The 23,381-nt window shown below is 51.5% G+C and overlaps 17 non-coding genes across 17 annotated transcripts; all 17 read left to right on the forward strand.

Annotated features, from left to right (window-relative positions):
* The first annotated feature begins 89 nt into the window (after nt 1-89).
* LOC126328020 (5S ribosomal RNA) lies at nt 90-208 on the forward strand. The gene has a single exon (XR_007561628.1). It is a non-coding gene; the product is annotated as a 5S ribosomal RNA (ribosomal RNA).
* A 1,282-nt stretch (nt 209-1,490) lies between these two features.
* LOC126328043 (5S ribosomal RNA) lies at nt 1,491-1,609 on the forward strand. Its single transcript, XR_007561651.1, has one exon. It is a non-coding gene; the product is annotated as a 5S ribosomal RNA (ribosomal RNA).
* Nucleotides 1,610-2,891: 1,282 nt separating this feature from the next.
* LOC126328021 (5S ribosomal RNA) lies at nt 2,892-3,010 on the forward strand. The gene has a single exon (XR_007561629.1). It is a non-coding gene; the product is annotated as a 5S ribosomal RNA (ribosomal RNA).
* A 1,282-nt stretch (nt 3,011-4,292) lies between these two features.
* LOC126328022 (5S ribosomal RNA) lies at nt 4,293-4,411 on the forward strand. The gene has a single exon (XR_007561630.1). It is a non-coding gene; the product is annotated as a 5S ribosomal RNA (ribosomal RNA).
* Nucleotides 4,412-5,693: 1,282 nt separating this feature from the next.
* On the forward strand, nt 5,694-5,812 carry LOC126328023 (5S ribosomal RNA). The gene has a single exon (XR_007561631.1). It is a non-coding gene; the product is annotated as a 5S ribosomal RNA (ribosomal RNA).
* A 1,282-nt stretch (nt 5,813-7,094) lies between these two features.
* On the forward strand, nt 7,095-7,213 carry LOC126328024 (5S ribosomal RNA). Its single transcript, XR_007561632.1, has one exon. It is a non-coding gene; the product is annotated as a 5S ribosomal RNA (ribosomal RNA).
* A 1,282-nt stretch (nt 7,214-8,495) lies between these two features.
* LOC126328025 (5S ribosomal RNA) lies at nt 8,496-8,614 on the forward strand. The gene has a single exon (XR_007561633.1). It is a non-coding gene; the product is annotated as a 5S ribosomal RNA (ribosomal RNA).
* A 1,282-nt stretch (nt 8,615-9,896) lies between these two features.
* On the forward strand, nt 9,897-10,015 carry LOC126328026 (5S ribosomal RNA). The gene has a single exon (XR_007561634.1). It is a non-coding gene; the product is annotated as a 5S ribosomal RNA (ribosomal RNA).
* Nucleotides 10,016-11,297: 1,282 nt separating this feature from the next.
* Nucleotides 11,298-11,416, forward strand: LOC126328028 (5S ribosomal RNA). The gene has a single exon (XR_007561636.1). It is a non-coding gene; the product is annotated as a 5S ribosomal RNA (ribosomal RNA).
* A 1,282-nt stretch (nt 11,417-12,698) lies between these two features.
* On the forward strand, nt 12,699-12,817 carry LOC126328029 (5S ribosomal RNA). The gene has a single exon (XR_007561637.1). It is a non-coding gene; the product is annotated as a 5S ribosomal RNA (ribosomal RNA).
* A 1,282-nt stretch (nt 12,818-14,099) lies between these two features.
* Nucleotides 14,100-14,218, forward strand: LOC126328030 (5S ribosomal RNA). The gene has a single exon (XR_007561638.1). It is a non-coding gene; the product is annotated as a 5S ribosomal RNA (ribosomal RNA).
* Nucleotides 14,219-15,500: 1,282 nt separating this feature from the next.
* On the forward strand, nt 15,501-15,619 carry LOC126328031 (5S ribosomal RNA). Its single transcript, XR_007561639.1, has one exon. It is a non-coding gene; the product is annotated as a 5S ribosomal RNA (ribosomal RNA).
* Nucleotides 15,620-16,901: 1,282 nt separating this feature from the next.
* On the forward strand, nt 16,902-17,020 carry LOC126328032 (5S ribosomal RNA). The gene has a single exon (XR_007561640.1). It is a non-coding gene; the product is annotated as a 5S ribosomal RNA (ribosomal RNA).
* A 1,282-nt stretch (nt 17,021-18,302) lies between these two features.
* On the forward strand, nt 18,303-18,421 carry LOC126328033 (5S ribosomal RNA). The gene has a single exon (XR_007561641.1). It is a non-coding gene; the product is annotated as a 5S ribosomal RNA (ribosomal RNA).
* Nucleotides 18,422-19,703: 1,282 nt separating this feature from the next.
* LOC126328034 (5S ribosomal RNA) lies at nt 19,704-19,822 on the forward strand. Its single transcript, XR_007561642.1, has one exon. It is a non-coding gene; the product is annotated as a 5S ribosomal RNA (ribosomal RNA).
* Nucleotides 19,823-21,104: 1,282 nt separating this feature from the next.
* On the forward strand, nt 21,105-21,223 carry LOC126328035 (5S ribosomal RNA). The gene has a single exon (XR_007561643.1). It is a non-coding gene; the product is annotated as a 5S ribosomal RNA (ribosomal RNA).
* A 1,282-nt stretch (nt 21,224-22,505) lies between these two features.
* Nucleotides 22,506-22,624, forward strand: LOC126328036 (5S ribosomal RNA). The gene has a single exon (XR_007561644.1). It is a non-coding gene; the product is annotated as a 5S ribosomal RNA (ribosomal RNA).
* The last annotated feature ends 757 nt before the right edge of the window (nt 22,625-23,381 follow it).

Below are 23,381 nucleotides of genomic sequence, written 5' to 3' on the forward strand. Positions count from 1 at the left end.
TGCGTCAAATGTGCCACCGAAAATGGCGATTGCGTGTATTGGGAGGAGAGGCGAAGCCTTCTTGTGCCGTGCGGCTACAGTATAAGGACGCCAACGGCCATACCATGTTGAATACACCGGTTCTCGTCCGATCACCGAAGTTAAGCAACATCGGGCCCGGTTAGTACTTGGATGGGTGACCGCCTGGGAACACCGGGTGCTGTTGGCTCCCTCTCTTCTTTTAAATTTTATGTCACTACACCTGCCAGCCCTCTTTTCATACAAACTCTCAGGTGCGACGAAGATGCTTCCACAAGCATTTTAAACTACTGTATTAAACGTAAGATGCGAAATTACAGTAATGAACTCAGTTTGTACAAGAATGCGCGGAGGAAGAGTGCTAGGAACTCGTTGAAAATAACGAAACACTGCGAATCGACAGATGTGCTCTTGAAATGCGTCAGAGCCTACTGTTTTGTAGGAGCGCTAAATTCCAAAAACTAACTACATTAAAAAAAACCTGTTCCCGTCCGACCACCGAAGATAAGCAACAACGTTTATATTCGGATCGGCGACCGCCTGGGAACTCTGGCTGTCTTCATTTCTTGCTTTCTTGTCGCTACCCCTGCCAGCCGTTTTTTCATGCTACCTTTCTCATGTGACAAAGATGCTTCCATACTGATTTTAAACTATCGTAAGATACGATATTAAGGAACTCAGTTTGAAAAGAGTGCGCCAAGGAAGACTTGCAAAGAGTCTCTGGAAATAACAAAACAGTATGAAGTGACAGAAATGTTGTGAAATACGTCAGGGCATATTGTTTTGTAGCAGTGCACAACGGCAAATTTGTAAACAAAAATTTACCTTTCGTCGCTACAAGAGATGGATACTTTGTCGAAAAGCCTGTGTCTTGTGTGCATGTTTTCGCACCTTTCCACGGCACGGCGCGGCACAGAGCTGCTCTGGTAGCTCCGAACGGCCGCACACGTCGCCTCGGACACGCCGGTTCGGCCCGCGCCCATCTCGCAGATGTTCCTCGTGCTTGTGCTGTCATATGGACCGCGACCCGAGCGGCAGCGAGCGGCAGTCGAGCAAAGTCGGGACAAGTCGGGACGGAAGGTGACAGCCGATTATGCACCGTGCGAATTACGCAAATATCTAGAAGCGCGACGCGTGTCAGGCAGGTGAGAACGCTTCTCTCGGTCCAGCAGGACACTGCCACACCCCGCGCAGTCCACCCGCCGCCCGGCCGCGCGCAATCCCTGCGACGGACAACAATAACAAGGTGCGTCTCCCGCGAGTGTCGGAGGCCGCACGAACCAAACGAATGACAGGCGGTGCAACGAGCAGCTGTGTTGTGCGTCTGACCCACGTGGCGGCGCGCCGCACTGCGCGTCGCCTTCGAGGTGGAAGGACGTGCTTTGCGTCAAATGTGCCACCGAAAATGGCGATTGCGTGTATTGGGAGGAGAGGCGAAGCCTTCTTGTGCCGTGCGGCTACAGTATAAGGACGCCAACGGCCATACCATGTTGAATACACCGGTTCTCGTCCGATCACCGAAGTTAAGCAACATCGGGCTCGGTTAGTACTTGGATGGGTGACCGCCTGGGAACACCGGGTGCTGTTGGCTCCCTCTCTTCTTTTAAATTTTATGTCACTACACCTGCCAGCCCTCTTTTCATACAAACTCTCAGGTGCGACGAAGATGCTTCCACAAGCATTTTAAACTACTGTATTAAACGTAAGATGCGAAATTACAGTAATGAACTCAGTTTGTACAAGAATGCGCGGAGGAAGAGTGCTAGGAACTCGTTGAAAATAACGAAACACTGCGAATCGACAGATGTGCTCTTGAAATGCGTCAGAGCCTACTGTTTTGTAGGAGCGCTAAATTCCAAAAACTAACTACATTAAAAAAAACCTGTTCCCGTCCGACCACCGAAGATAAGCAACAACGTTTATATTCGGATCGGCGACCGCCTGGGAACTCTGGCTGTCTTCATTTCTTGCTTTCTTGTCGCTACCCCTGCCAGCCGTTTTTTCATGCTACCTTTCTCATGCGACAAAGATGCTTCCATACTGATTTTAAACTATCGTAAGATACGATATTAAGGAACTCAGTTTGAAAAGAGTGCGCCAAGGAAGACTTGCAAAGAGTCTCTGGAAATAACAAAACAGTATGAAGTGACAGAAATGTTGTGAAATACGTCAGGGCATATTGTTTTGTAGCAGTGCACAACGGCAAATTTGTAAACAAAAATTTACCTTTCGTCGCTACAAGAGATGGATACTTTGTCGAAAAGCCTGTGTCTTGTGTGCATGTTTTCGCACCTTTCCACGGCACGGCGCGGCACAGAGCTGCTCTGGTAGCTCCGAACGGCCGCACACGTCGCCTCGGACACGCCGGTTCGGCCCGCGCCCATCTCGCAGATGTTCCTCGTGCTTGTGCTGTCATATGGACCGCGACCCGAGCGGCAGCGAGCGGCAGTCGAGCAAAGTCGGGACAAGTCGGGACGGAAGGTGACAGCCGATTATGCACCGTGCGAATTACGCAAATATCTAGAAGCGCGACGCGTGTCAGGCAGGTGAGAACGCTTCTCTCGGTCCAGCAGGACACTGCCACACCCCGCGCAGTCCACCCGCCGCCCGGCCGCGCGCAATCCCTGCGACGGACAACAATAACAAGGTGCGTCTCCCGCGAGTGTCGGAGGCCGCACGAACCAAACGAATGACAGGCGGTGCAACGAGCAGCTGTGTTGTGCGTCTGACCCACGTGGCGGCGCGCCGCACTGCGCGTCGCCTTCGAGGTGGAAGGACGTGCTTTGCGTCAAATGTGCCACCGAAAATGGCGATTGCGTGTATTGGGAGGAGAGGCGAAGCCTTCTTGTGCCGTGCGGCTACAGTATAAGGATGCCAACGGCCATACCATGTTGAATACACCGGTTCTCGTCCGATCACCGAAGTTAAGCAACATCGGGCCCGGTTAGTACTTGGATGGGTGACCGCCTGGGAACACCGGGTGCTGTTGGCTCCCTCTCTTCTTTTAAATTTTATGTCACTACACCTGCCAGCCCTCTTTTCATACAAACTCTCAGGTGCGACGAAGATGCTTCCACAAGCATTTTAAACTACTGTATTAAACGTAAGATGCGAAATTACAGTAATGAACTCAGTTTGTACAAGAATGCGCGGAGGAAGAGTGCTAGGAACTCGTTGAAAATAACGAAACACTGCGAATCGACAGATGTGCTCTTGAAATGCGTCAGAGCCTACTGTTTTGTAGGAGCGCTAAATTCCAAAAACTAACTACATTAAAAAAAACCTGTTCCCGTCCGACCACCGAAGATAAGCAACAACGTTTATATTCGGATCGGCGACCGCCTGGGAACTCTGGCTGTCTTCATTTCTTGCTTTCTTGTCGCTACCCCTGCCAGCCGTTTTTTCATGCTACCTTTCTCATGTGACAAAGATGCTTCCATACTGATTTTAAACTATCGTAAGATACGATATTAAGGAACTCAGTTTGAAAAGAGTGCGCCAAGGAAGACTTGCAAAGAGTCTCTGGAAATAACAAAACAGTATGAAGTGACAGAAATGTTGTGAAATACGTCAGGGCATATTGTTTTGTAGCAGTGCACAACGGCAAATTTGTAAACAAAAATTTACCTTTCGTCGCTACAAGAGATGGATACTTTGTCGAAAAGCCTGTGTCTTGTGTGCATGTTTTCGCACCTTTCCACGGCACGGCGCGGCACAGAGCTGCTCTGGTAGCTCCGAACGGCCGCACACGTCGCCTCGGACACGCCGGTTCGGCCCGCGCCCATCTCGCAGATGTTCCTCGTGCTTGTGCTGTCATATGGACCGCGACCCGAGCGGCAGCGAGCGGCAGTCGAGCAAAGTCGGGACAAGTCGGGACGGAAGGTGACAGCCGATTATGCACCGTGCGAATTACGCAAATATCTAGAAGCGCGACGCGTGTCAGGCAGGTGAGAACGCTTCTCTCGGTCCAGCAGGACACTGCCACACCCCGCGCAGTCCACCCGCCGCCCGGCCGCGCGCAATCCCTGCGACGGACAACAATAACAAGGTGCGTCTCCCGCGAGTGTCGGAGGCCGCACGAACCAAACGAATGACAGGCGGTGCAACGAGCAGCTGTGTTGTGCGTCTGACCCACGTGGCGGCGCGCCGCACTGCGCGTCGCCTTCGAGGTGGAAGGACGTGCTTTGCGTCAAATGTGCCACCGAAAATGGCGATTGCGTGTATTGGGAGGAGAGGCGAAGCCTTCTTGTGCCGTGCGGCTACAGTATAAGGACGCCAACGGCCATACCATGTTGAATACACCGGTTCTCGTCCGATCACCGAAGTTAAGCAACATCGGGCCCGGTTAGTACTTGGATGGGTGACCGCCTGGGAACACCGGGTGCTGTTGGCTCCCTCTCTTCTTTTAAATTTTATGTCACTACACCTGCCAGCCCTCTTTTCATACAAACTCTCAGGTGCGACGAAGATGCTTCCACAAGCATTTTAAACTACTGTATTAAACGTAAGATGCGAAATTACAGTAATGAACTCAGTTTGTACAAGAATGCGCGGAGGAAGAGTGCTAGGAACTCGTTGAAAATAACGAAACACTGCGAATCGACAGATGTGCTCTTGAAATGCGTCAGAGCCTACTGTTTTGTAGGAGCGCTAAATTCCAAAAACTAACTACATTAAAAAAAACCTGTTCCCGTCCGACCACCGAAGATAAGCAACAACGTTTATATTCGGATCGGCGACCGCCTGGGAACTCTGGCTGTCTTCATTTCTTGCTTTCTTGTCGCTACCCCTGCCAGCCGTTTTTTCATGCTACCTTTCTCATGTGACAAAGATGCTTCCATACTGATTTTAAACTATCGTAAGATACGATATTAAGGAACTCAGTTTGAAAAGAGTGCGCCAAGGAAGACTTGCAAAGAGTCTCTGGAAATAACAAAACAGTATGAAGTGACAGAAATGTTGTGAAATACGTCAGGGCATATTGTTTTGTAGCAGTGCACAACGGCAAATTTGTAAACAAAAATTTACCTTTCGTCGCTACAAGAGATGGATACTTTGTCGAAAAGCCTGTGTCTTGTGTGCATGTTTTCGCACCTTTCCACGGCACGGCGCGGCACAGAGCTGCTCTGGTAGCTCCGAACGGCCGCACACGTCGCCTCGGACACGCCGGTTCGGCCCGCGCCCATCTCGCAGATGTTCCTCGTGCTTGTGCTGTCATATGGACCGCGACCCGAGCGGCAGCGAGCGGCAGTCGAGCAAAGTCGGGACAAGTCGGGACGGAAGGTGACAGCCGATTATGCACCGTGCGAATTACGCAAATATCTAGAAGCGCGACGCGTGTCAGGCAGGTGAGAACGCTTCTCTCGGTCCAGCAGGACACTGCCACACCCCGCGCAGTCCACCCGCCGCCCGGCCGCGCGCAATCCCTGCGACGGACAACAATAACAAGGTGCGTCTCCCGCGAGTGTCGGAGGCCGCACGAACCAAACGAATGACAGGCGGTGCAACGAGCAGCTGTGTTGTGCGTCTGACCCACGTGGCGGCGCGCCGCACTGCGCGTCGCCTTCGAGGTGGAAGGACGTGCTTTGCGTCAAATGTGCCACCGAAAATGGCGATTGCGTGTATTGGGAGGAGAGGCGAAGCCTTCTTGTGCCGTGCGGCTACAGTATAAGGACGCCAACGGCCATACCATGTTGAATACACCGGTTCTCGTCCGATCACCGAAGTTAAGCAACATCGGGCCCGGTTAGTACTTGGATGGGTGACCGCCTGGGAACACCGGGTGCTGTTGGCTCCCTCTCTTCTTTTAAATTTTATGTCACTACACCTGCCAGCCCTCTTTTCATACAAACTCTCAGGTGCGACGAAGATGCTTCCACAAGCATTTTAAACTACTGTATTAAACGTAAGATGCGAAATTACAGTAATGAACTCAGTTTGTACAAGAATGCGCGGAGGAAGAGTGCTAGGAACTCGTTGAAAATAACGAAACACTGCGAATCGACAGATGTGCTCTTGAAATGCGTCAGAGCCTACTGTTTTGTAGGAGCGCTAAATTCCAAAAACTAACTACATTAAAAAAAACCTGTTCCCGTCCGACCACCGAAGATAAGCAACAACGTTTATATTCGGATCGGCGACCGCCTGGGAACTCTGGCTGTCTTCATTTCTTGCTTTCTTGTCGCTACCCCTGCCAGCCGTTTTTTCATGCTACCTTTCTCATGTGACAAAGATGCTTCCATACTGATTTTAAACTATCGTAAGATACGATATTAAGGAACTCAGTTTGAAAAGAGTGCGCCAAGGAAGACTTGCAAAGAGTCTCTGGAAATAACAAAACAGTATGAAGTGACAGAAATGTTGTGAAATACGTCAGGGCATATTGTTTTGTAGCAGTGCACAACGGCAAATTTGTAAACAAAAATTTACCTTTCGTCGCTACAAGAGATGGATACTTTGTCGAAAAGCCTGTGTCTTGTGTGCATGTTTTCGCACCTTTCCACGGCACGGCGCGGCACAGAGCTGCTCTGGTAGCTCCGAACGGCCGCACACGTCGCCTCGGACACGCCGGTTCGGCCCGCGCCCATCTCGCAGATGTTCCTCGTGCTTGTGCTGTCATATGGACCGCGACCCGAGCGGCAGCGAGCGGCAGTCGAGCAAAGTCGGGACAAGTCGGGACGGAAGGTGACAGCCGATTATGCACCGTGCGAATTACGCAAATATCTAGAAGCGCGACGCGTGTCAGGCAGGTGAGAACGCTTCTCTCGGTCCAGCAGGACACTGCCACACCCCGCGCAGTCCACCCGCCGCCCGGCCGCGCGCAATCCCTGCGACGGACAACAATAACAAGGTGCGTCTCCCGCGAGTGTCGGAGGCCGCACGAACCAAACGAATGACAGGCGGTGCAACGAGCAGCTGTGTTGTGCGTCTGACCCACGTGGCGGCGCGCCGCACTGCGCGTCGCCTTCGAGGTGGAAGGACGTGCTTTGCGTCAAATGTGCCACCGAAAATGGCGATTGCGTGTATTGGGAGGAGAGGCGAAGCCTTCTTGTGCCGTGCGGCTACAGTATAAGGACGCCAACGGCCATACCATGTTGAATACACCGGTTCTCGTCCGATCACCGAAGTTAAGCAACATCGGGCCCGGTTAGTACTTGGATGGGTGACCGCCTGGGAACACCGGGTGCTGTTGGCTCCCTCTCTTCTTTTAAATTTTATGTCACTACACCTGCCAGCCCTCTTTTCATACAAACTCTCAGGTGCGACGAAGATGCTTCCACAAGCATTTTAAACTACTGTATTAAACGTAAGATGCGAAATTACAGTAATGAACTCAGTTTGTACAAGAATGCGCGGAGGAAGAGTGCTAGGAACTCGTTGAAAATAACGAAACACTGCGAATCGACAGATGTGCTCTTGAAATGCGTCAGAGCCTACTGTTTTGTAGGAGCGCTAAATTCCAAAAACTAACTACATTAAAAAAAACCTGTTCCCGTCCGACCACCGAAGATAAGCAACAACGTTTATATTCGGATCGGCGACCGCCTGGGAACTCTGGCTGTCTTCATTTCTTGCTTTCTTGTCGCTACCCCTGCCAGCCGTTTTTTCATGCTACCTTTCTCATGTGACAAAGATGCTTCCATACTGATTTTAAACTATCGTAAGATACGATATTAAGGAACTCAGTTTGAAAAGAGTGCGCCAAGGAAGACTTGCAAAGAGTCTCTGGAAATAACAAAACAGTATGAAGTGACAGAAATGTTGTGAAATACGTCAGGGCATATTGTTTTGTAGCAGTGCACAACGGCAAATTTGTAAACAAAAATTTACCTTTCGTCGCTACAAGAGATGGATACTTTGTCGAAAAGCCTGTGTCTTGTGTGCATGTTTTCGCACCTTTCCACGGCACGGCGCGGCACAGAGCTGCTCTGGTAGCTCCGAACGGCCGCACACGTCGCCTCGGACACGCCGGTTCGGCCCGCGCCCATCTCGCAGATGTTCCTCGTGCTTGTGCTGTCATATGGACCGCGACCCGAGCGGCAGCGAGCGGCAGTCGAGCAAAGTCGGGACAAGTCGGGACGGAAGGTGACAGCCGATTATGCACCGTGCGAATTACGCAAATATCTAGAAGCGCGACGCGTGTCAGGCAGGTGAGAACGCTTCTCTCGGTCCAGCAGGACACTGCCACACCCCGCGCAGTCCACCCGCCGCCCGGCCGCGCGCAATCCCTGCGACGGACAACAATAACAAGGTGCGTCTCCCGCGAGTGTCGGAGGCCGCACGAACCAAACGAATGACAGGCGGTGCAACGAGCAGCTGTGTTGTGCGTCTGACCCACGTGGCGGCGCGCCGCACTGCGCGTCGCCTTCGAGGTGGAAGGACGTGCTTTGCGTCAAATGTGCCACCGAAAATGGCGATTGCGTGTATTGGGAGGAGAGGCGAAGCCTTCTTGTGCCGTGCGGCTACAAAATAAGGACGCCAACGGCCATACCATGTTGAATACACCGGTTCTCGTCCGATCACCGAAGTTAAGCAACATCGGGCCCGGTTAGTACTTGGATGGGTGACCGCCTGGGAACACCGGGTGCTGTTGGCTCCCTCTCTTCTTTTAAATTTTATGTCACTACACCTGCCAGCCCTCTTTTCATACAAACTCTCAGGTGCGACGAAGATGCTTCCACAAGCATTTTAAACTACTGTATTAAACGTAAGATGCGAAATTACAGTAATGAACTCAGTTTGTACAAGAATGCGCGGAGGAAGAGTGCTAGGAACTCGTTGAAAATAACGAAACACTGCGAATCGACAGATGTGCTCTTGAAATGCGTCAGAGCCTACTGTTTTGTAGGAGCGCTAAATTCCAAAAACTAACTACATTAAAAAAAACCTGTTCCCGTCCGACCACCGAAGATAAGCAACAACGTTTATATTCGGATCGGCGACCGCCTGGGAACTCTGGCTGTCTTCATTTCTTGCTTTCTTGTCGCTACCCCTGCCAGCCGTTTTTTCATGCTACCTTTCTCATGTGACAAAGATGCTTCCATACTGATTTTAAACTATCGTAAGATACGATATTAAGGAACTCAGTTTGAAAAGAGTGCGCCAAGGAAGACTTGCAAAGAGTCTCTGGAAATAACAAAACAGTATGAAGTGACAGAAATGTTGTGAAATACGTCAGGGCATATTGTTTTGTAGCAGTGCACAACGGCAAATTTGTAAACAAAAATTTACCTTTCGTCGCTACAAGAGATGGATACTTTGTCGAAAAGCCTGTGTCTTGTGTGCATGTTTTCGCACCTTTCCACGGCACGGCGCGGCACAGAGCTGCTCTGGTAGCTCCGAACGGCCGCACACGTCGCCTCGGACACGCCGGTTCGGCCCGCGCCCATCTCGCAGATGTTCCTCGTGCTTGTGCTGTCATATGGACCGCGACCCGAGCGGCAGCGAGCGGCAGTCGAGCAAAGTCGGGACAAGTCGGGACGGAAGGTGACAGCCGATTATGCACCGTGCGAATTACGCAAATATCTAGAAGCGCGACGCGTGTCAGGCAGGTGAGAACGCTTCTCTCGGTCCAGCAGGACACTGCCACACCCCGCGCAGTCCACCCGCCGCCCGGCCGCGCGCAATCCCTGCGACGGACAACAATAACAAGGTGCGTCTCCCGCGAGTGTCGGAGGCCGCACGAACCAAACGAATGACAGGCGGTGCAACGAGCAGCTGTGTTGTGCGTCTGACCCACGTGGCGGCGCGCCGCACTGCGCGTCGCCTTCGAGGTGGAAGGACGTGCTTTGCGTCAAATGTGCCACCGAAAATGGCGATTGCGTGTATTGGGAGGAGAGGCGAAGCCTTCTTGTGCCGTGCGGCTACAGTATAAGGACGCCAACGGCCATACCATGTTGAATACACCGGTTCTCGTCCGATCACCGAAGTTAAGCAACATCGGGCCCGGTTAGTACTTGGATGGGTGACCGCCTGGGAACACCGGGTGCTGTTGGCTCCCTCTCTTCTTTTAAATTTTATGTCACTACACCTGCCAGCCCTCTTTTCATACAAACTCTCAGGTGCGACGAAGATGCTTCCACAAGCATTTTAAACTACTGTATTAAACGTAAGATGCGAAATTACAGTAATGAACTCAGTTTGTACAAGAATGCGCGGAGGAAGAGTGCTAGGAACTCGTTGAAAATAACGAAACACTGCGAATCGACAGATGTGCTCTTGAAATGCGTCAGAGCCTACTGTTTTGTAGGAGCGCTAAATTCCAAAAACTAACTACATTAAAAAAAACCTGTTCCCGTCCGACCACCGAAGATAAGCAACAACGTTTATATTCGGATCGGCGACCGCCTGGGAACTCTGGCTGTCTTCATTTCTTGCTTTCTTGTCGCTACCCCTGCCAGCCGTTTTTTCATGCTACCTTTCTCATGTGACAAAGATGCTTCCATACTGATTTTAAACTATCGTAAGATACGATATTAAGGAACTCAGTTTGAAAAGAGTGCGCCAAGGAAGACTTGCAAAGAGTCTCTGGAAATAACAAAACAGTATGAAGTGACAGAAATGTTGTGAAATACGTCAGGGCATATTGTTTTGTAGCAGTGCACAACGGCAAATTTGTAAACAAAAATTTACCTTTCGTCGCTACAAGAGATGGATACTTTGTCGAAAAGCCTGTGTCTTGTGTGCATGTTTTCGCACCTTTCCACGGCACGGCGCGGCACAGAGCTGCTCTGGTAGCTCCGAACGGCCGCACACGTCGCCTCGGACACGCCGGTTCGGCCCGCGCCCATCTCGCAGATGTTCCTCGTGCTTGTGCTGTCATATGGACCGCGACCCGAGCGGCAGCGAGCGGCAGTCGAGCAAAGTCGGGACAAGTCGGGACGGAAGGTGACAGCCGATTATGCACCGTGCGAATTACGCAAATATCTAGAAGCGCGACGCGTGTCAGGCAGGTGAGAACGCTTCTCTCGGTCCAGCAGGACACTGCCACACCCCGCGCAGTCCACCCGCCGCCCGGCCGCGCGCAATCCCTGCGACGGACAACAATAACAAGGTGCGTCTCCCGCGAGTGTCGGAGGCCGCACGAACCAAACGAATGACAGGCGGTGCAACGAGCAGCTGTGTTGTGCGTCTGACCCACGTGGCGGCGCGCCGCACTGCGCGTCGCCTTCGAGGTGGAAGGACGTGCTTTGCGTCAAATGTGCCACCGAAAATGGCGATTGCGTGTATTGGGAGGAGAGGCGAAGCCTTCTTGTGCCGTGCGGCTACAGTATAAGGACGCCAACGGCCATACCATGTTGAATACACCGGTTCTCGTCCGATCACCGAAGTTAAGCAACATCGGGCCCGGTTAGTACTTGGATGGGTGACCGCCTGGGAACACCGGGTGCTGTTGGCTCCCTCTCTTCTTTTAAATTTTATGTCACTACACCTGCCAGCCCTCTTTTCATACAAACTCTCAGGTGCGACGAAGATGCTTCCACAAGCATTTTAAACTACTGTATTAAACGTAAGATGCGAAATTACAGTAATGAACTCAGTTTGTACAAGAATGCGCGGAGGAAGAGTGCTAGGAACTCGTTGAAAATAACGAAACACTGCGAATCGACAGATGTGCTCTTGAAATGCGTCAGAGCCTACTGTTTTGTAGGAGCGCTAAATTCCAAAAACTAACTACATTAAAAAAAACCTGTTCCCGTCCGACCACCGAAGATAAGCAACAACGTTTATATTCGGATCGGCGACCGCCTGGGAACTCTGGCTGTCTTCATTTCTTGCTTTCTTGTCGCTACCCCTGCCAGCCGTTTTTTCATGCTACCTTTCTCATGTGACAAAGATGCTTCCATACTGATTTTAAACTATCGTAAGATACGATATTAAGGAACTCAGTTTGAAAAGAGTGCGCCAAGGAAGACTTGCAAAGAGTCTCTGGAAATAACAAAACAGTATGAAGTGACAGAAATGTTGTGAAATACGTCAGGGCATATTGTTTTGTAGCAGTGCACAACGGCAAATTTGTAAACAAAAATTTACCTTTCGTCGCTACAAGAGATGGATACTTTGTCGAAAAGCCTGTGTCTTGTGTGCATGTTTTCGCACCTTTCCACGGCACGGCGCGGCACAGAGCTGCTCTGGTAGCTCCGAACGGCCGCACACGTCGCCTCGGACACGCCGGTTCGGCCCGCGCCCATCTCGCAGATGTTCCTCGTGCTTGTGCTGTCATATGGACCGCGACCCGAGCGGCAGCGAGCGGCAGTCGAGCAAAGTCGGGACAAGTCGGGACGGAAGGTGACAGCCGATTATGCACCGTGCGAATTACGCAAATATCTAGAAGCGCGACGCGTGTCAGGCAGGTGAGAACGCTTCTCTCGGTCCAGCAGGACACTGCCACACCCCGCGCAGTCCACCCGCCGCCCGGCCGCGCGCAATCCCTGCGACGGACAACAATAACAAGGTGCGTCTCCCGCGAGTGTCGGAGGCCGCACGAACCAAACGAATGACAGGCGGTGCAACGAGCAGCTGTGTTGTGCGTCTGACCCACGTGGCGGCGCGCCGCACTGCGCGTCGCCTTCGAGGTGGAAGGACGTGCTTTGCGTCAAATGTGCCACCGAAAATGGCGATTGCGTGTATTGGGAGGAGAGGCGAAGCCTTCTTGTGCCGTGCGGCTACAGTATAAGGACGCCAACGGCCATACCATGTTGAATACACCGGTTCTCGTCCGATCACCGAAGTTAAGCAACATCGGGCCCGGTTAGTACTTGGATGGGTGACCGCCTGGGAACACCGGGTGCTGTTGGCTCCCTCTCTTCTTTTAAATTTTATGTCACTACACCTGCCAGCCCTCTTTTCATACAAACTCTCAGGTGCGACGAAGATGCTTCCACAAGCATTTTAAACTACTGTATTAAACGTAAGATGCGAAATTACAGTAATGAACTCAGTTTGTACAAGAATGCGCGGAGGAAGAGTGCTAGGAACTCGTTGAAAATAACGAAACACTGCGAATCGACAGATGTGCTCTTGAAATGCGTCAGAGCCTACTGTTTTGTAGGAGCGCTAAATTCCAAAAACTAACTACATTAAAAAAAACCTGTTCCCGTCCGACCACCGAAGATAAGCAACAACGTTTATATTCGGATCGGCGACCGCCTGGGAACTCTGGCTGTCTTCATTTCTTGCTTTCTTGTCGCTACCCCTGCCAGCCGTTTTTTCATGCTACCTTTCTCATGTGACAAAGATGCTTCCATACTGATTTTAAACTATCGTAAGATACGATATTAAGGAACTCAGTTTGAAAAGAGTGCGCCAAGGAAGACTTGCAAAGAGTCTCTGGAAATAACAAAACAGTATGAAGTGACAGAAATGTTGTGAAATACGTCAGGGCATATTGTTTTGTAGCAGTGCACAACGGCAAATTTGTAAACAAAAATTTACCTTTCGTCGCTACAAGAGATGGATACTTTGTCGAAAAGCCTGTGTCTTGTGTGCATGTTTTCGCACCTTTCCACGGCACGGCGCGGCACAGAGCTGCTCTGGTAGCTCCGAACGGCCGCACACGTCGCCTCGGACACGCCGGTTCGGCCCGCGCCCATCTCGCAGATGTTCCTCGTGCTTGTGCTGTCATATGGACCGCGACCCGAGCGGCAGCGAGCGGCAGTCGAGCAAAGTCGGGACAAGTCGGGACGGAAGGTGACAGCCGATTATGCACCGTGCGAATTACGCAAATATCTAGAAGCGCGACGCGTGTCAGGCAGGTGAGAACGCTTCTCTCGGTCCAGCAGGACACTGCCACACCCCGCGCAGTCCACCCGCCGCCCGGCCGCGCGCAATCCCTGCGACGGACAACAATAACAAGGTGCGTCTCCCGCGAGTGTCGGAGGCCGCACGAACCAAACGAATGACAGGCGGTGCAACGAGCAGCTGTGTTGTGCGTCTGACCCACGTGGCGGCGCGCCGCACTGCGCGTCGCCTTCGAGGTGGAAGGACGTGCTTTGCGTCAAATGTGCCACCGAAAATGGCGATTGCGTGTATTGGGAGGAGAGGCGAAGCCTTCTTGTGCCGTGCGGCTACAAAATAAGGACGCCAACGGCCATACCATGTTGAATACACCGGTTCTCGTCCGATCACCGAAGTTAAGCAACATCGGGCCCGGTTAGTACTTGGATGGGTGACCGCCTGGGAACACCGGGTGCTGTTGGCTCCCTCTCTTCTTTTAAATTTTATGTCACTACACCTGCCAGCCCTCTTTTCATACAAACTCTCAGGTGCGACGAAGATGCTTCCACAAGCATTTTAAACTACTGTATTAAACGTAAGATGCGAAATTACAGTAATGAACTCAGTTTGTACAAGAATGCGCGGAGGAAGAGTGCTAGGAACTCGTTGAAAATAACGAAACACTGCGAATCGACAGATGTGCTCTTGAAATGCGTCAGAGCCTACTGTTTTGTAGGAGCGCTAAATTCCAAAAACTAACTACATTAAAAAAAACCTGTTCCCGTCCGACCACCGAAGATAAGCAACAACGTTTATATTCGGATCGGCGACCGCCTGGGAACTCTGGCTGTCTTCATTTCTTGCTTTCTTGTCGCTACCCCTGCCAGCCGTTTTTTCATGCTACCTTTCTCATGTGACAAAGATGCTTCCATACTGATTTTAAACTATCGTAAGATACGATATTAAGGAACTCAGTTTGAAAAGAGTGCGCCAAGGAAGACTTGCAAAGAGTCTCTGGAAATAACAAAACAGTATGAAGTGACAGAAATGTTGTGAAATACGTCAGGGCATATTGTTTTGTAGCAGTGCACAACGGCAAATTTGTAAACAAAAATTTACCTTTCGTCGCTACAAGAGATGGATACTTTGTCGAAAAGCCTGTGTCTTGTGTGCATGTTTTCGCACCTTTCCACGGCACGGCGCGGCACAGAGCTGCTCTGGTAGCTCCGAACGGCCGCACACGTCGCCTCGGACACGCCGGTTCGGCCCGCGCCCATCTCGCAGATGTTCCTCGTGCTTGTGCTGTCATATGGACCGCGACCCGAGCGGCAGCGAGCGGCAGTCGAGCAAAGTCGGGACAAGTCGGGACGGAAGGTGACAGCCGATTATGCACCGTGCGAATTACGCAAATATCTAGAAGCGCGACGCGTGTCAGGCAGGTGAGAACGCTTCTCTCGGTCCAGCAGGACACTGCCACACCCCGCGCAGTCCACCCGCCGCCCGGCCGCGCGCAATCCCTGCGACGGACAACAATAACAAGGTGCGTCTCCCGCGAGTGTCGGAGGCCGCACGAACCAAACGAATGACAGGCGGTGCAACGAGCAGCTGTGTTGTGCGTCTGACCCACGTGGCGGCGCGCCGCACTGCGCGTCGCCTTCGAGGTGGAAGGACGTGCTTTGCGTCAAATGTGCCACCGAAAATGGCGATTGCGTGTATTGGGAGGAGAGGCGAAGCCTTCTTGTGCCGTGCGGCTACAGTATAAGGACGCCAACGGCCATACCATGTTGAATACACCGGTTCTCGTCCGATCACCGAAGTTAAGCAACATCGGGCCCGGTTAGTACTTGGATGGGTGACCGCCTGGGAACACCGGGTGCTGTTGGCTCCCTCTCTTCTTTTAAATTTTATGTCACTACACCTGCCAGCCCTCTTTTCATACAAACTCTCAGGTGCGACGAAGATGCTTCCACAAGCATTTTAAACTACTGTATTAAACGTAAGATGCGAAATTACAGTAATGAACTCAGTTTGTACAAGAATGCGCGGAGGAAGAGTGCTAGGAACTCGTTGAAAATAACGAAACACTGCGAATCGACAGATGTGCTCTTGAAATGCGTCAGAGCCTACTGTTTTGTAGGAGCGCTAAATTCCAAAAACTAACTACATTAAAAAAAACCTGTTCCCGTCCGACCACCGAAGATAAGCAACAACGTTTATATTCGGATCGGCGACCGCCTGGGAACTCTGGCTGTCTTCATTTCTTGCTTTCTTGTCGCTACCCCTGCCAGCCGTTTTTTCATGCTACCTTTCTCATGTGACAAAGATGCTTCCATACTGATTTTAAACTATCGTAAGATACGATATTAAGGAACTCAGTTTGAAAAGAGTGCGCCAAGGAAGACTTGCAAAGAGTCTCTGGAAATAACAAAACAGTATGAAGTGACAGAAATGTTGTGAAATACGTCAGGGCATATTGTTTTGTAGCAGTGCACAACGGCAAATTTGTAAACAAAAATTTACCTTTCGTCGCTACAAGAGATGGATACTTTGTCGAAAAGCCTGTGTCTTGTGTGCATGTTTTCGCACCTTTCCACGGCACGGCGCGGCACAGAGCTGCTCTGGTAGCTCCGAACGGCCGCACACGTCGCCTCGGACACGCCGGTTCGGCCCGCGCCCATCTCGCAGATGTTCCTCGTGCTTGTGCTGTCATATGGACCGCGACCCGAGCGGCAGCGAGCGGCAGTCGAGCAAAGTCGGGACAAGTCGGGACGGAAGGTGACAGCCGATTATGCACCGTGCGAATTACGCAAATATCTAGAAGCGCGACGCGTGTCAGGCAGGTGAGAACGCTTCTCTCGGTCCAGCAGGACACTGCCACACCCCGCGCAGTCCACCCGCCGCCCGGCCGCGCGCAATCCCTGCGACGGACAACAATAACAAGGTGCGTCTCCCGCGAGTGTCGGAGGCCGCACGAACCAAACGAATGACAGGCGGTGCAACGAGCAGCTGTGTTGTGCGTCTGACCCACGTGGCGGCGCGCCGCACTGCGCGTCGCCTTCGAGGTGGAAGGACGTGCTTTGCGTCAAATGTGCCACCGAAAATGGCGATTGCGTGTATTGGGAGGAGAGGCGAAGCCTTCTTGTGCCGTGCGGCTACAAAATAAGGACGCCAACGGCCATACCATGTTGAATACACCGGTTCTCGTCCGATCACCGAAGTTAAGCAACATCGGGCCCGGTTAGTACTTGGATGGGTGACCGCCTGGGAACACCGGGTGCTGTTGGCTCCCTCTCTTCTTTTAAATTTTATGTCACTACACCTGCCAGCCCTCTTTTCATACAAACTCTCAGGTGCGACGAAGATGCTTCCACAAGCATTTTAAACTACTGTATTAAACGTAAGATGCGAAATTACAGTAATGAACTCAGTTTGTACAAGAATGCGCGGAGGAAGAGTGCTAGGAACTCGTTGAAAATAACGAAACACTGCGAATCGACAGATGTGCTCTTGAAATGCGTCAGAGCCTACTGTTTTGTAGGAGCGCTAAATTCCAAAAACTAACTACATTAAAAAAAACCTGTTCCCGTCCGACCACCGAAGATAAGCAACAACGTTTATATTCGGATCGGCGACCGCCTGGGAACTCTGGCTGTCTTCATTTCTTGCTTTCTTGTCGCTACCCCTGCCAGCCGTTTTTTCATGCTACCTTTCTCATGTGACAAAGATGCTTCCATACTGATTTTAAACTATCGTAAGATACGATATTAAGGAACTCAGTTTGAAAAGAGTGCGCCAAGGAAGACTTGCAAAGAGTCTCTGGAAATAACAAAACAGTATGAAGTGACAGAAATGTTGTGAAATACGTCAGGGCATATTGTTTTGTAGCAGTGCACAACGGCAAATTTGTAAACAAAAATTTACCTTTCGTCGCTACAAGAGATGGATACTTTGTCGAAAAGCCTGTGTCTTGTGTGCATGTTTTCGCACCTTTCCACGGCACGGCGCGGCACAGAGCTGCTCTGGTAGCTCCGAACGGCCGCACACGTCGCCTCGGACACGCCGGTTCGGCCCGCGCCCATCTCGCAGATGTTCCTCGTGCTTGTGCTGTCATATGGACCGCGACCCGAGCGGCAGCGAGCGGCAGTCGAGCAAAGTCGGGACAAGTCGGGACGGAAGGTGACAGCCGATTATGCACCGTGCGAATTACGCAAATATCTAGAAGCGCGACGCGTGTCAGGCAGGTGAGAACGCTTCTCTCGGTCCAGCAGGACACTGCCACACCCCGCGCAGTCCACCCGCCGCCCGGCCGCGCGCAATCCCTGCGACGGACAACAATAACAAGGTGCGTCTCCCGCGAGTGTCGGAGGCCGCACGAACCAAACGAATGACAGGCAGTGCAACGAGCAGCTGTGTTGTGCGTCTGACCCACGTGGCGGCGCGCCGCACTGCGCGTCGCCTTCGAGGTGGAAGGACGTGCTTTGCGTCAAATGTGCCACCGAAAATGGCGATTGCGTGTATTGGGAGGAGAGGCGAAGCCTTCTTGTGCCGTGCGGCTACAGTATAAGGACGCCAACGGCCATACCATGTTGAATACACCGGTTCTCGTCCGATCACCGAAGTTAAGCAACATCGGGCCCGGTTAGTACTTGGATGGGTGACCGCCTGGGAACACCGGGTGCTGTTGGCTCCCTCTCTTCTTTTAAATTTTATGTCACTACACCTGCCAGCCCTCTTTTCATACAAACTCTCAGGTGCGACGAAGATGCTTCCACAAGCATTTTAAACTACTGTATTAAACGTAAGATGCGAAATTACAGTAATGAACTCAGTTTGTACAAGAATGCGCGGAGGAAGAGTGCTAGGAACTCGTTGAAAATAACGAAACACTGCGAATCGACAGATGTGCTCTTGAAATGCGTCAGAGCCTACTGTTTTGTAGGAGCGCTAAATTCCAAAAACTAACTACATTAAAAAAAACCTGTTCCCGTCCGACCACCGAAGATAAGCAACAACGTTTATATTCGGATCGGCGACCGCCTGGGAACTCTGGCTGTCTTCATTTCTTGCTTTCTTGTCGCTACCCCTGCCAGCCGTTTTTTCATGCTACCTTTCTCATGTGACAAAGATGCTTCCATACTGATTTTAAACTATCGTAAGATACGATATTAAGGAACTCAGTTTGAAAAGAGTGCGCCAAGGAAGACTTGCAAAGAGTCTCTGGAAATAACAAAACAGTATGAAGTGACAGAAATGTTGTGAAATACGTCAGGGCATATTGTTTTGTAGCAGTGCACAACGGCAAATTTGTAAACAAAAATTTACCTTTCGTCGCTACAAGAGATGGATACTTTGTCGAAAAGCCTGTGTCTTGTGTGCATGTTTTCGCACCTTTCCACGGCACGGCGCGGCACAGAGCTGCTCTGGTAGCTCCGAACGGCCGCACACGTCGCCTCGGACACGCCGGTTCGGCCCGCGCCCATCTCGCAGATGTTCCTCGTGCTTGTGCTGTCATATGGACCGCGACCCGAGCGGCAGCGAGCGGCAGTCGAGCAAAGTCGGGACAAGTCGGGACGGAAGGTGACAGCCGATTATGCACCGTGCGAATTACGCAAATATCTAGAAGCGCGACGCGTGTCAGGCAGGTGAGAACGCTTCTCTCGGTCCAGCAGGACACTGCCACACCCCGCGCAGTCCACCCGCCGCCCGGCCGCGCGCAATCCCTGCGACGGACAACAATAACAAGGTGCGTCTCCCGCGAGTGTCGGAGGCCGCACGAACCAAACGAATGACAGGCGGTGCAACGAGCAGCTGTGTTGTGCGTCTGACCCACGTGGCGGCGCGCCGCACTGCGCGTCGCCTTCGAGGTGGAAGGACGTGCTTTGCGTCAAATGTGCCACCGAAAATGGCGATTGCGTGTATTGGGAGGAGAGGCGAAGCCTTCTTGTGCCGTGCGGCTACAGTATAAGGACGCCAACGGCCATACCATGTTGAATACACCGGTTCTCGTCCGATCACCGAAGTTAAGCAACATCGGGCCCGGTTAGTACTTGGATGGGTGACCGCCTGGGAACACCGGGTGCTGTTGGCTCCCTCTCTTCTTTTAAATTTTATGTCACTACACCTGCCAGCCCTCTTTTCATACAAACTCTCAGGTGCGACGAAGATGCTTCCACAAGCATTTTAAACTACTGTATTAAACGTAAGATGCGAAATTACAGTAATGAACTCAGTTTGTACAAGAATGCGCGGAGGAAGAGTGCTAGGAACTCGTTGAAAATAACGAAACACTGCGAATCGACAGATGTGCTCTTGAAATGCGTCAGAGCCTACTGTTTTGTAGGAGCGCTAAATTCCAAAAACTAACTACATTAAAAAAAACCTGTTCCCGTCCGACCACCGAAGATAAGCAACAACGTTTATATTCGGATCGGCGACCGCCTGGGAACTCTGGCTGTCTTCATTTCTTGCTTTCTTGTCGCTACCCCTGCCAGCCGTTTTTTCATGCTACCTTTCTCATGTGACAAAGATGCTTCCATACTGATTTTAAACTATCGTAAGATACGATATTAAGGAACTCAGTTTGAAAAGAGTGCGCCAAGGAAGACTTGCAAAGAGTCTCTGGAAATAACAAAACAGTATGAAGTGACAGAAATGTTGTGAAATACGTCAGGGCATATTGTTTTGTAGCAGTGCACAACGGCAAATTTGTAAACAAAAATTTACCTTTCGTCGCTACAAGAGATGGATACTTTGTCGAAAAGCCTGTGTCTTGTGTGCATGTTTTCGCACCTTTCCACGGCACGGCGCGGCACAGAGCTGCTCTGGTAGCTCCGAACGGCCGCACACGTCGCCTCGGACACGCCGGTTCGGCCCGCGCCCATCTCGCAGATGTTCCTCGTGCTTGTGCTGTCATATGGACCGCGACCCGAGCGGCAGCGAGCGGCAGTCGAGCAAAGTCGGGACAAGTCGGGACGGAAGGTGACAGCCGATTATGCACCGTGCGAATTACGCAAATATCTAGAAGCGCGACGCGTGTCAGGCAGGTGAGAACGCTTCTCTCGGTCCAGCAGGACACTGCCACACCCCGCGCAGTCCACCCGCCGCCCGGCCGCGCGCAATCCCTGCGACGGACAACAATAACAAGGTGCGTCTCCCGCGAGTGTCGGAGGCCGCACGAACCAAACGAATGACAGGCGGTGCAACGAGCAGCTGTGTTGTGCGTCTGACCCACGTGGCGGCGCGCCGCACTGCGCGTCGCCTTCGAGGTGGAAGGACGTGCTTTGCGTCAAATGTGCCACCGAAAATGGCGATTGCGTGTATTGGGAGGAGAGGCGAAGCCTTCTTGTGCCGTGCGGCTACAGTATAAGGACGCCAACGGCCATACCATGTTGAATACACCGGTTCTCGTCCGATCACCGAAGTTAAGCAACATCGGGCCCGGTTAGTACTTGGATGGGTGACCGCCTGGGAACACCGGGTGCTGTTGGCTCCCTCTCTTCTTTTAAATTTTATGTCACTACACCTGCCAGCCCTCTTTTCATACAAACTCTCAGGTGCGACGAAGATGCTTCCACAAGCATTTTAAACTACTGTATTAAACGTAAGATGCGAAATTACAGTAATGAACTCAGTTTGTACAAGAATGCGCGGAGGAAGAGTGCTAGGAACTCGTTGAAAATAACGAAACACTGCGAATCGACAGATGTGCTCTTGAAATGCGTCAGAGCCTACTGTTTTGTAGGAGCGCTAAATTCCAAAAACTAACTACATTAAAAAAAACCTGTTCCCGTCCGACCACCGAAGATAAGCAACAACGTTTATATTCGGATCGGCGACCGCCTGGGAACTCTGGCTGTCTTCATTTCTTGCTTTCTTGTCGCTACCCCTGCCAGCCGTTTTTTCATGCTACCTTTCTCATGTGACAAAGATGCTTCCATACTGATTTTAAACTATCGTAAGATACGATATTAAGGAACTCAGTTTGAAAAGAGTGCGCCAAGGAAGACTTGCAAAGAGTCTCTGGAAATAACAAAACAGTATGAAGTGACAGAAATGTTGTGAAATACGTCAGGGCATATTGTTTTGTAGCAGTGCACAACGGCAAATTTGTAAACAAAAATTTACCTTTCGTCGCTACAAGAGATGGATACTTTGTCGAAAAGCCTGTGTCTTGTGTGCATGTTTTCGCACCTTTCCACGGCACGGCGCGGCACAGAGCTGCTCTGGTAGCTCCGAACGGCCGCACACGTCGCCTCGGACACGCCGGTTCGGCCCGCGCCCATCTCGCAGATGTTCCTCGTGCTTGTGCTGTCATATGGACCGCGACCCGAGCGGCAGCGAGCGGCAGTCGAGCAAAGTCGGGACAAGTCGGGACGGAAGGTGACAGCCGATTATGCACCGTGCGAATTACGCAAATATCTAGAAGCGCGACGCGTGTCAGGCAGGTGAGAACGCTTCTCTCGGTCCAGCAGGACACTGCCACACCCCGCGCAGTCCACCCGCCGCCCGGCCGCGCGCAATCCCTGCGACGGACAACAATAACAAGGTGCGTCTCCCGCGAGTGTCGGAGGCCGCACGAACCAAACGAATGACAGGCGGTGCAACGAGCAGCTGTGTTGTGCGTCTGACCCACGTGGCGGCGCGCCGCACTGCGCGTCGCCTTCGAGGTGGAAGGACGTGCTTTGCGTCAAATGTGCCACCGAAAATGGCGATTGCGTGTATTGGGAGGAGAGGCGAAGCCTTCTTGTGCCGTGCGGCTACAAAATAAGGACGCCAACGGCCATACCATGTTGAATACACCGGTTCTCGTCCGATCACCGAAGTTAAGCAACATCGGGCCCGGTTAGTACTTGGATGGGTGACCGCCTGGGAACACCGGGTGCTGTTGGCTCCCTCTCTTCTTTTAAATTTTATGTCACTACACCTGCCAGCCCTCTTTTCATACAAACTCTCAGGTGCGACGAAGATGCTTCCACAAGCATTTTAAACTACTGTATTAAACGTAAGATGCGAAATTACAGTAATGAACTCAGTTTGTACAAGAATGCGCGGAGGAAGAGTGCTAGGAACTCGTTGAAAATAACGAAACACTGCGAATCGACAGATGTGCTCTTGAAATGCGTCAGAGCCTACTGTTTTGTAGGAGCGCTAAATTCCAAAAACTAACTACATTAAAAAAAACCTGTTCCCGTCCGACCACCGAAGATAAGCAACAACGTTTATATTCGGATCGGCGACCGCCTGGGAACTCTGGCTGTCTTCATTTCTTGCTTTCTTGTCGCTACCCCTGCCAGCCGTTTTTTCATGCTACCTTTCTCATGTGACAAAGATGCTTCCATACTGATTTTAAACTATCGTAAGATACGATATTAAGGAACTCAGTTTGAAAAGAGTGCGCCAAGGAAGACTTGCAAAGAGTCTCTGGAAATAACAAAACAGTATGAAGTGACAGAAATGTTGTGAAATACGTCAGGGCATATTGTTTTGTAGCAGTGCACAACGGCAAATTTGTAAACAAAAATTTACCTTTCGTCGCTACAAGAGATGGATACTTTGTCGAAAAGCCTGTGTCTTGTGTGCATGTTTTCGCACCTTTCCACGGCACGGCGCGGCACAGAGCTGCTCTGGTAGCTCCGAACGGCCGCACA

This window comes from Schistocerca gregaria, unplaced genomic scaffold, assembly GCF_023897955.1.
Source record: "Schistocerca gregaria isolate iqSchGreg1 unplaced genomic scaffold, iqSchGreg1.2 ptg001082l, whole genome shotgun sequence".
In the NCBI taxonomy this organism is placed as follows: domain Eukaryota; kingdom Metazoa; phylum Arthropoda; class Insecta; order Orthoptera; family Acrididae; genus Schistocerca; species Schistocerca gregaria.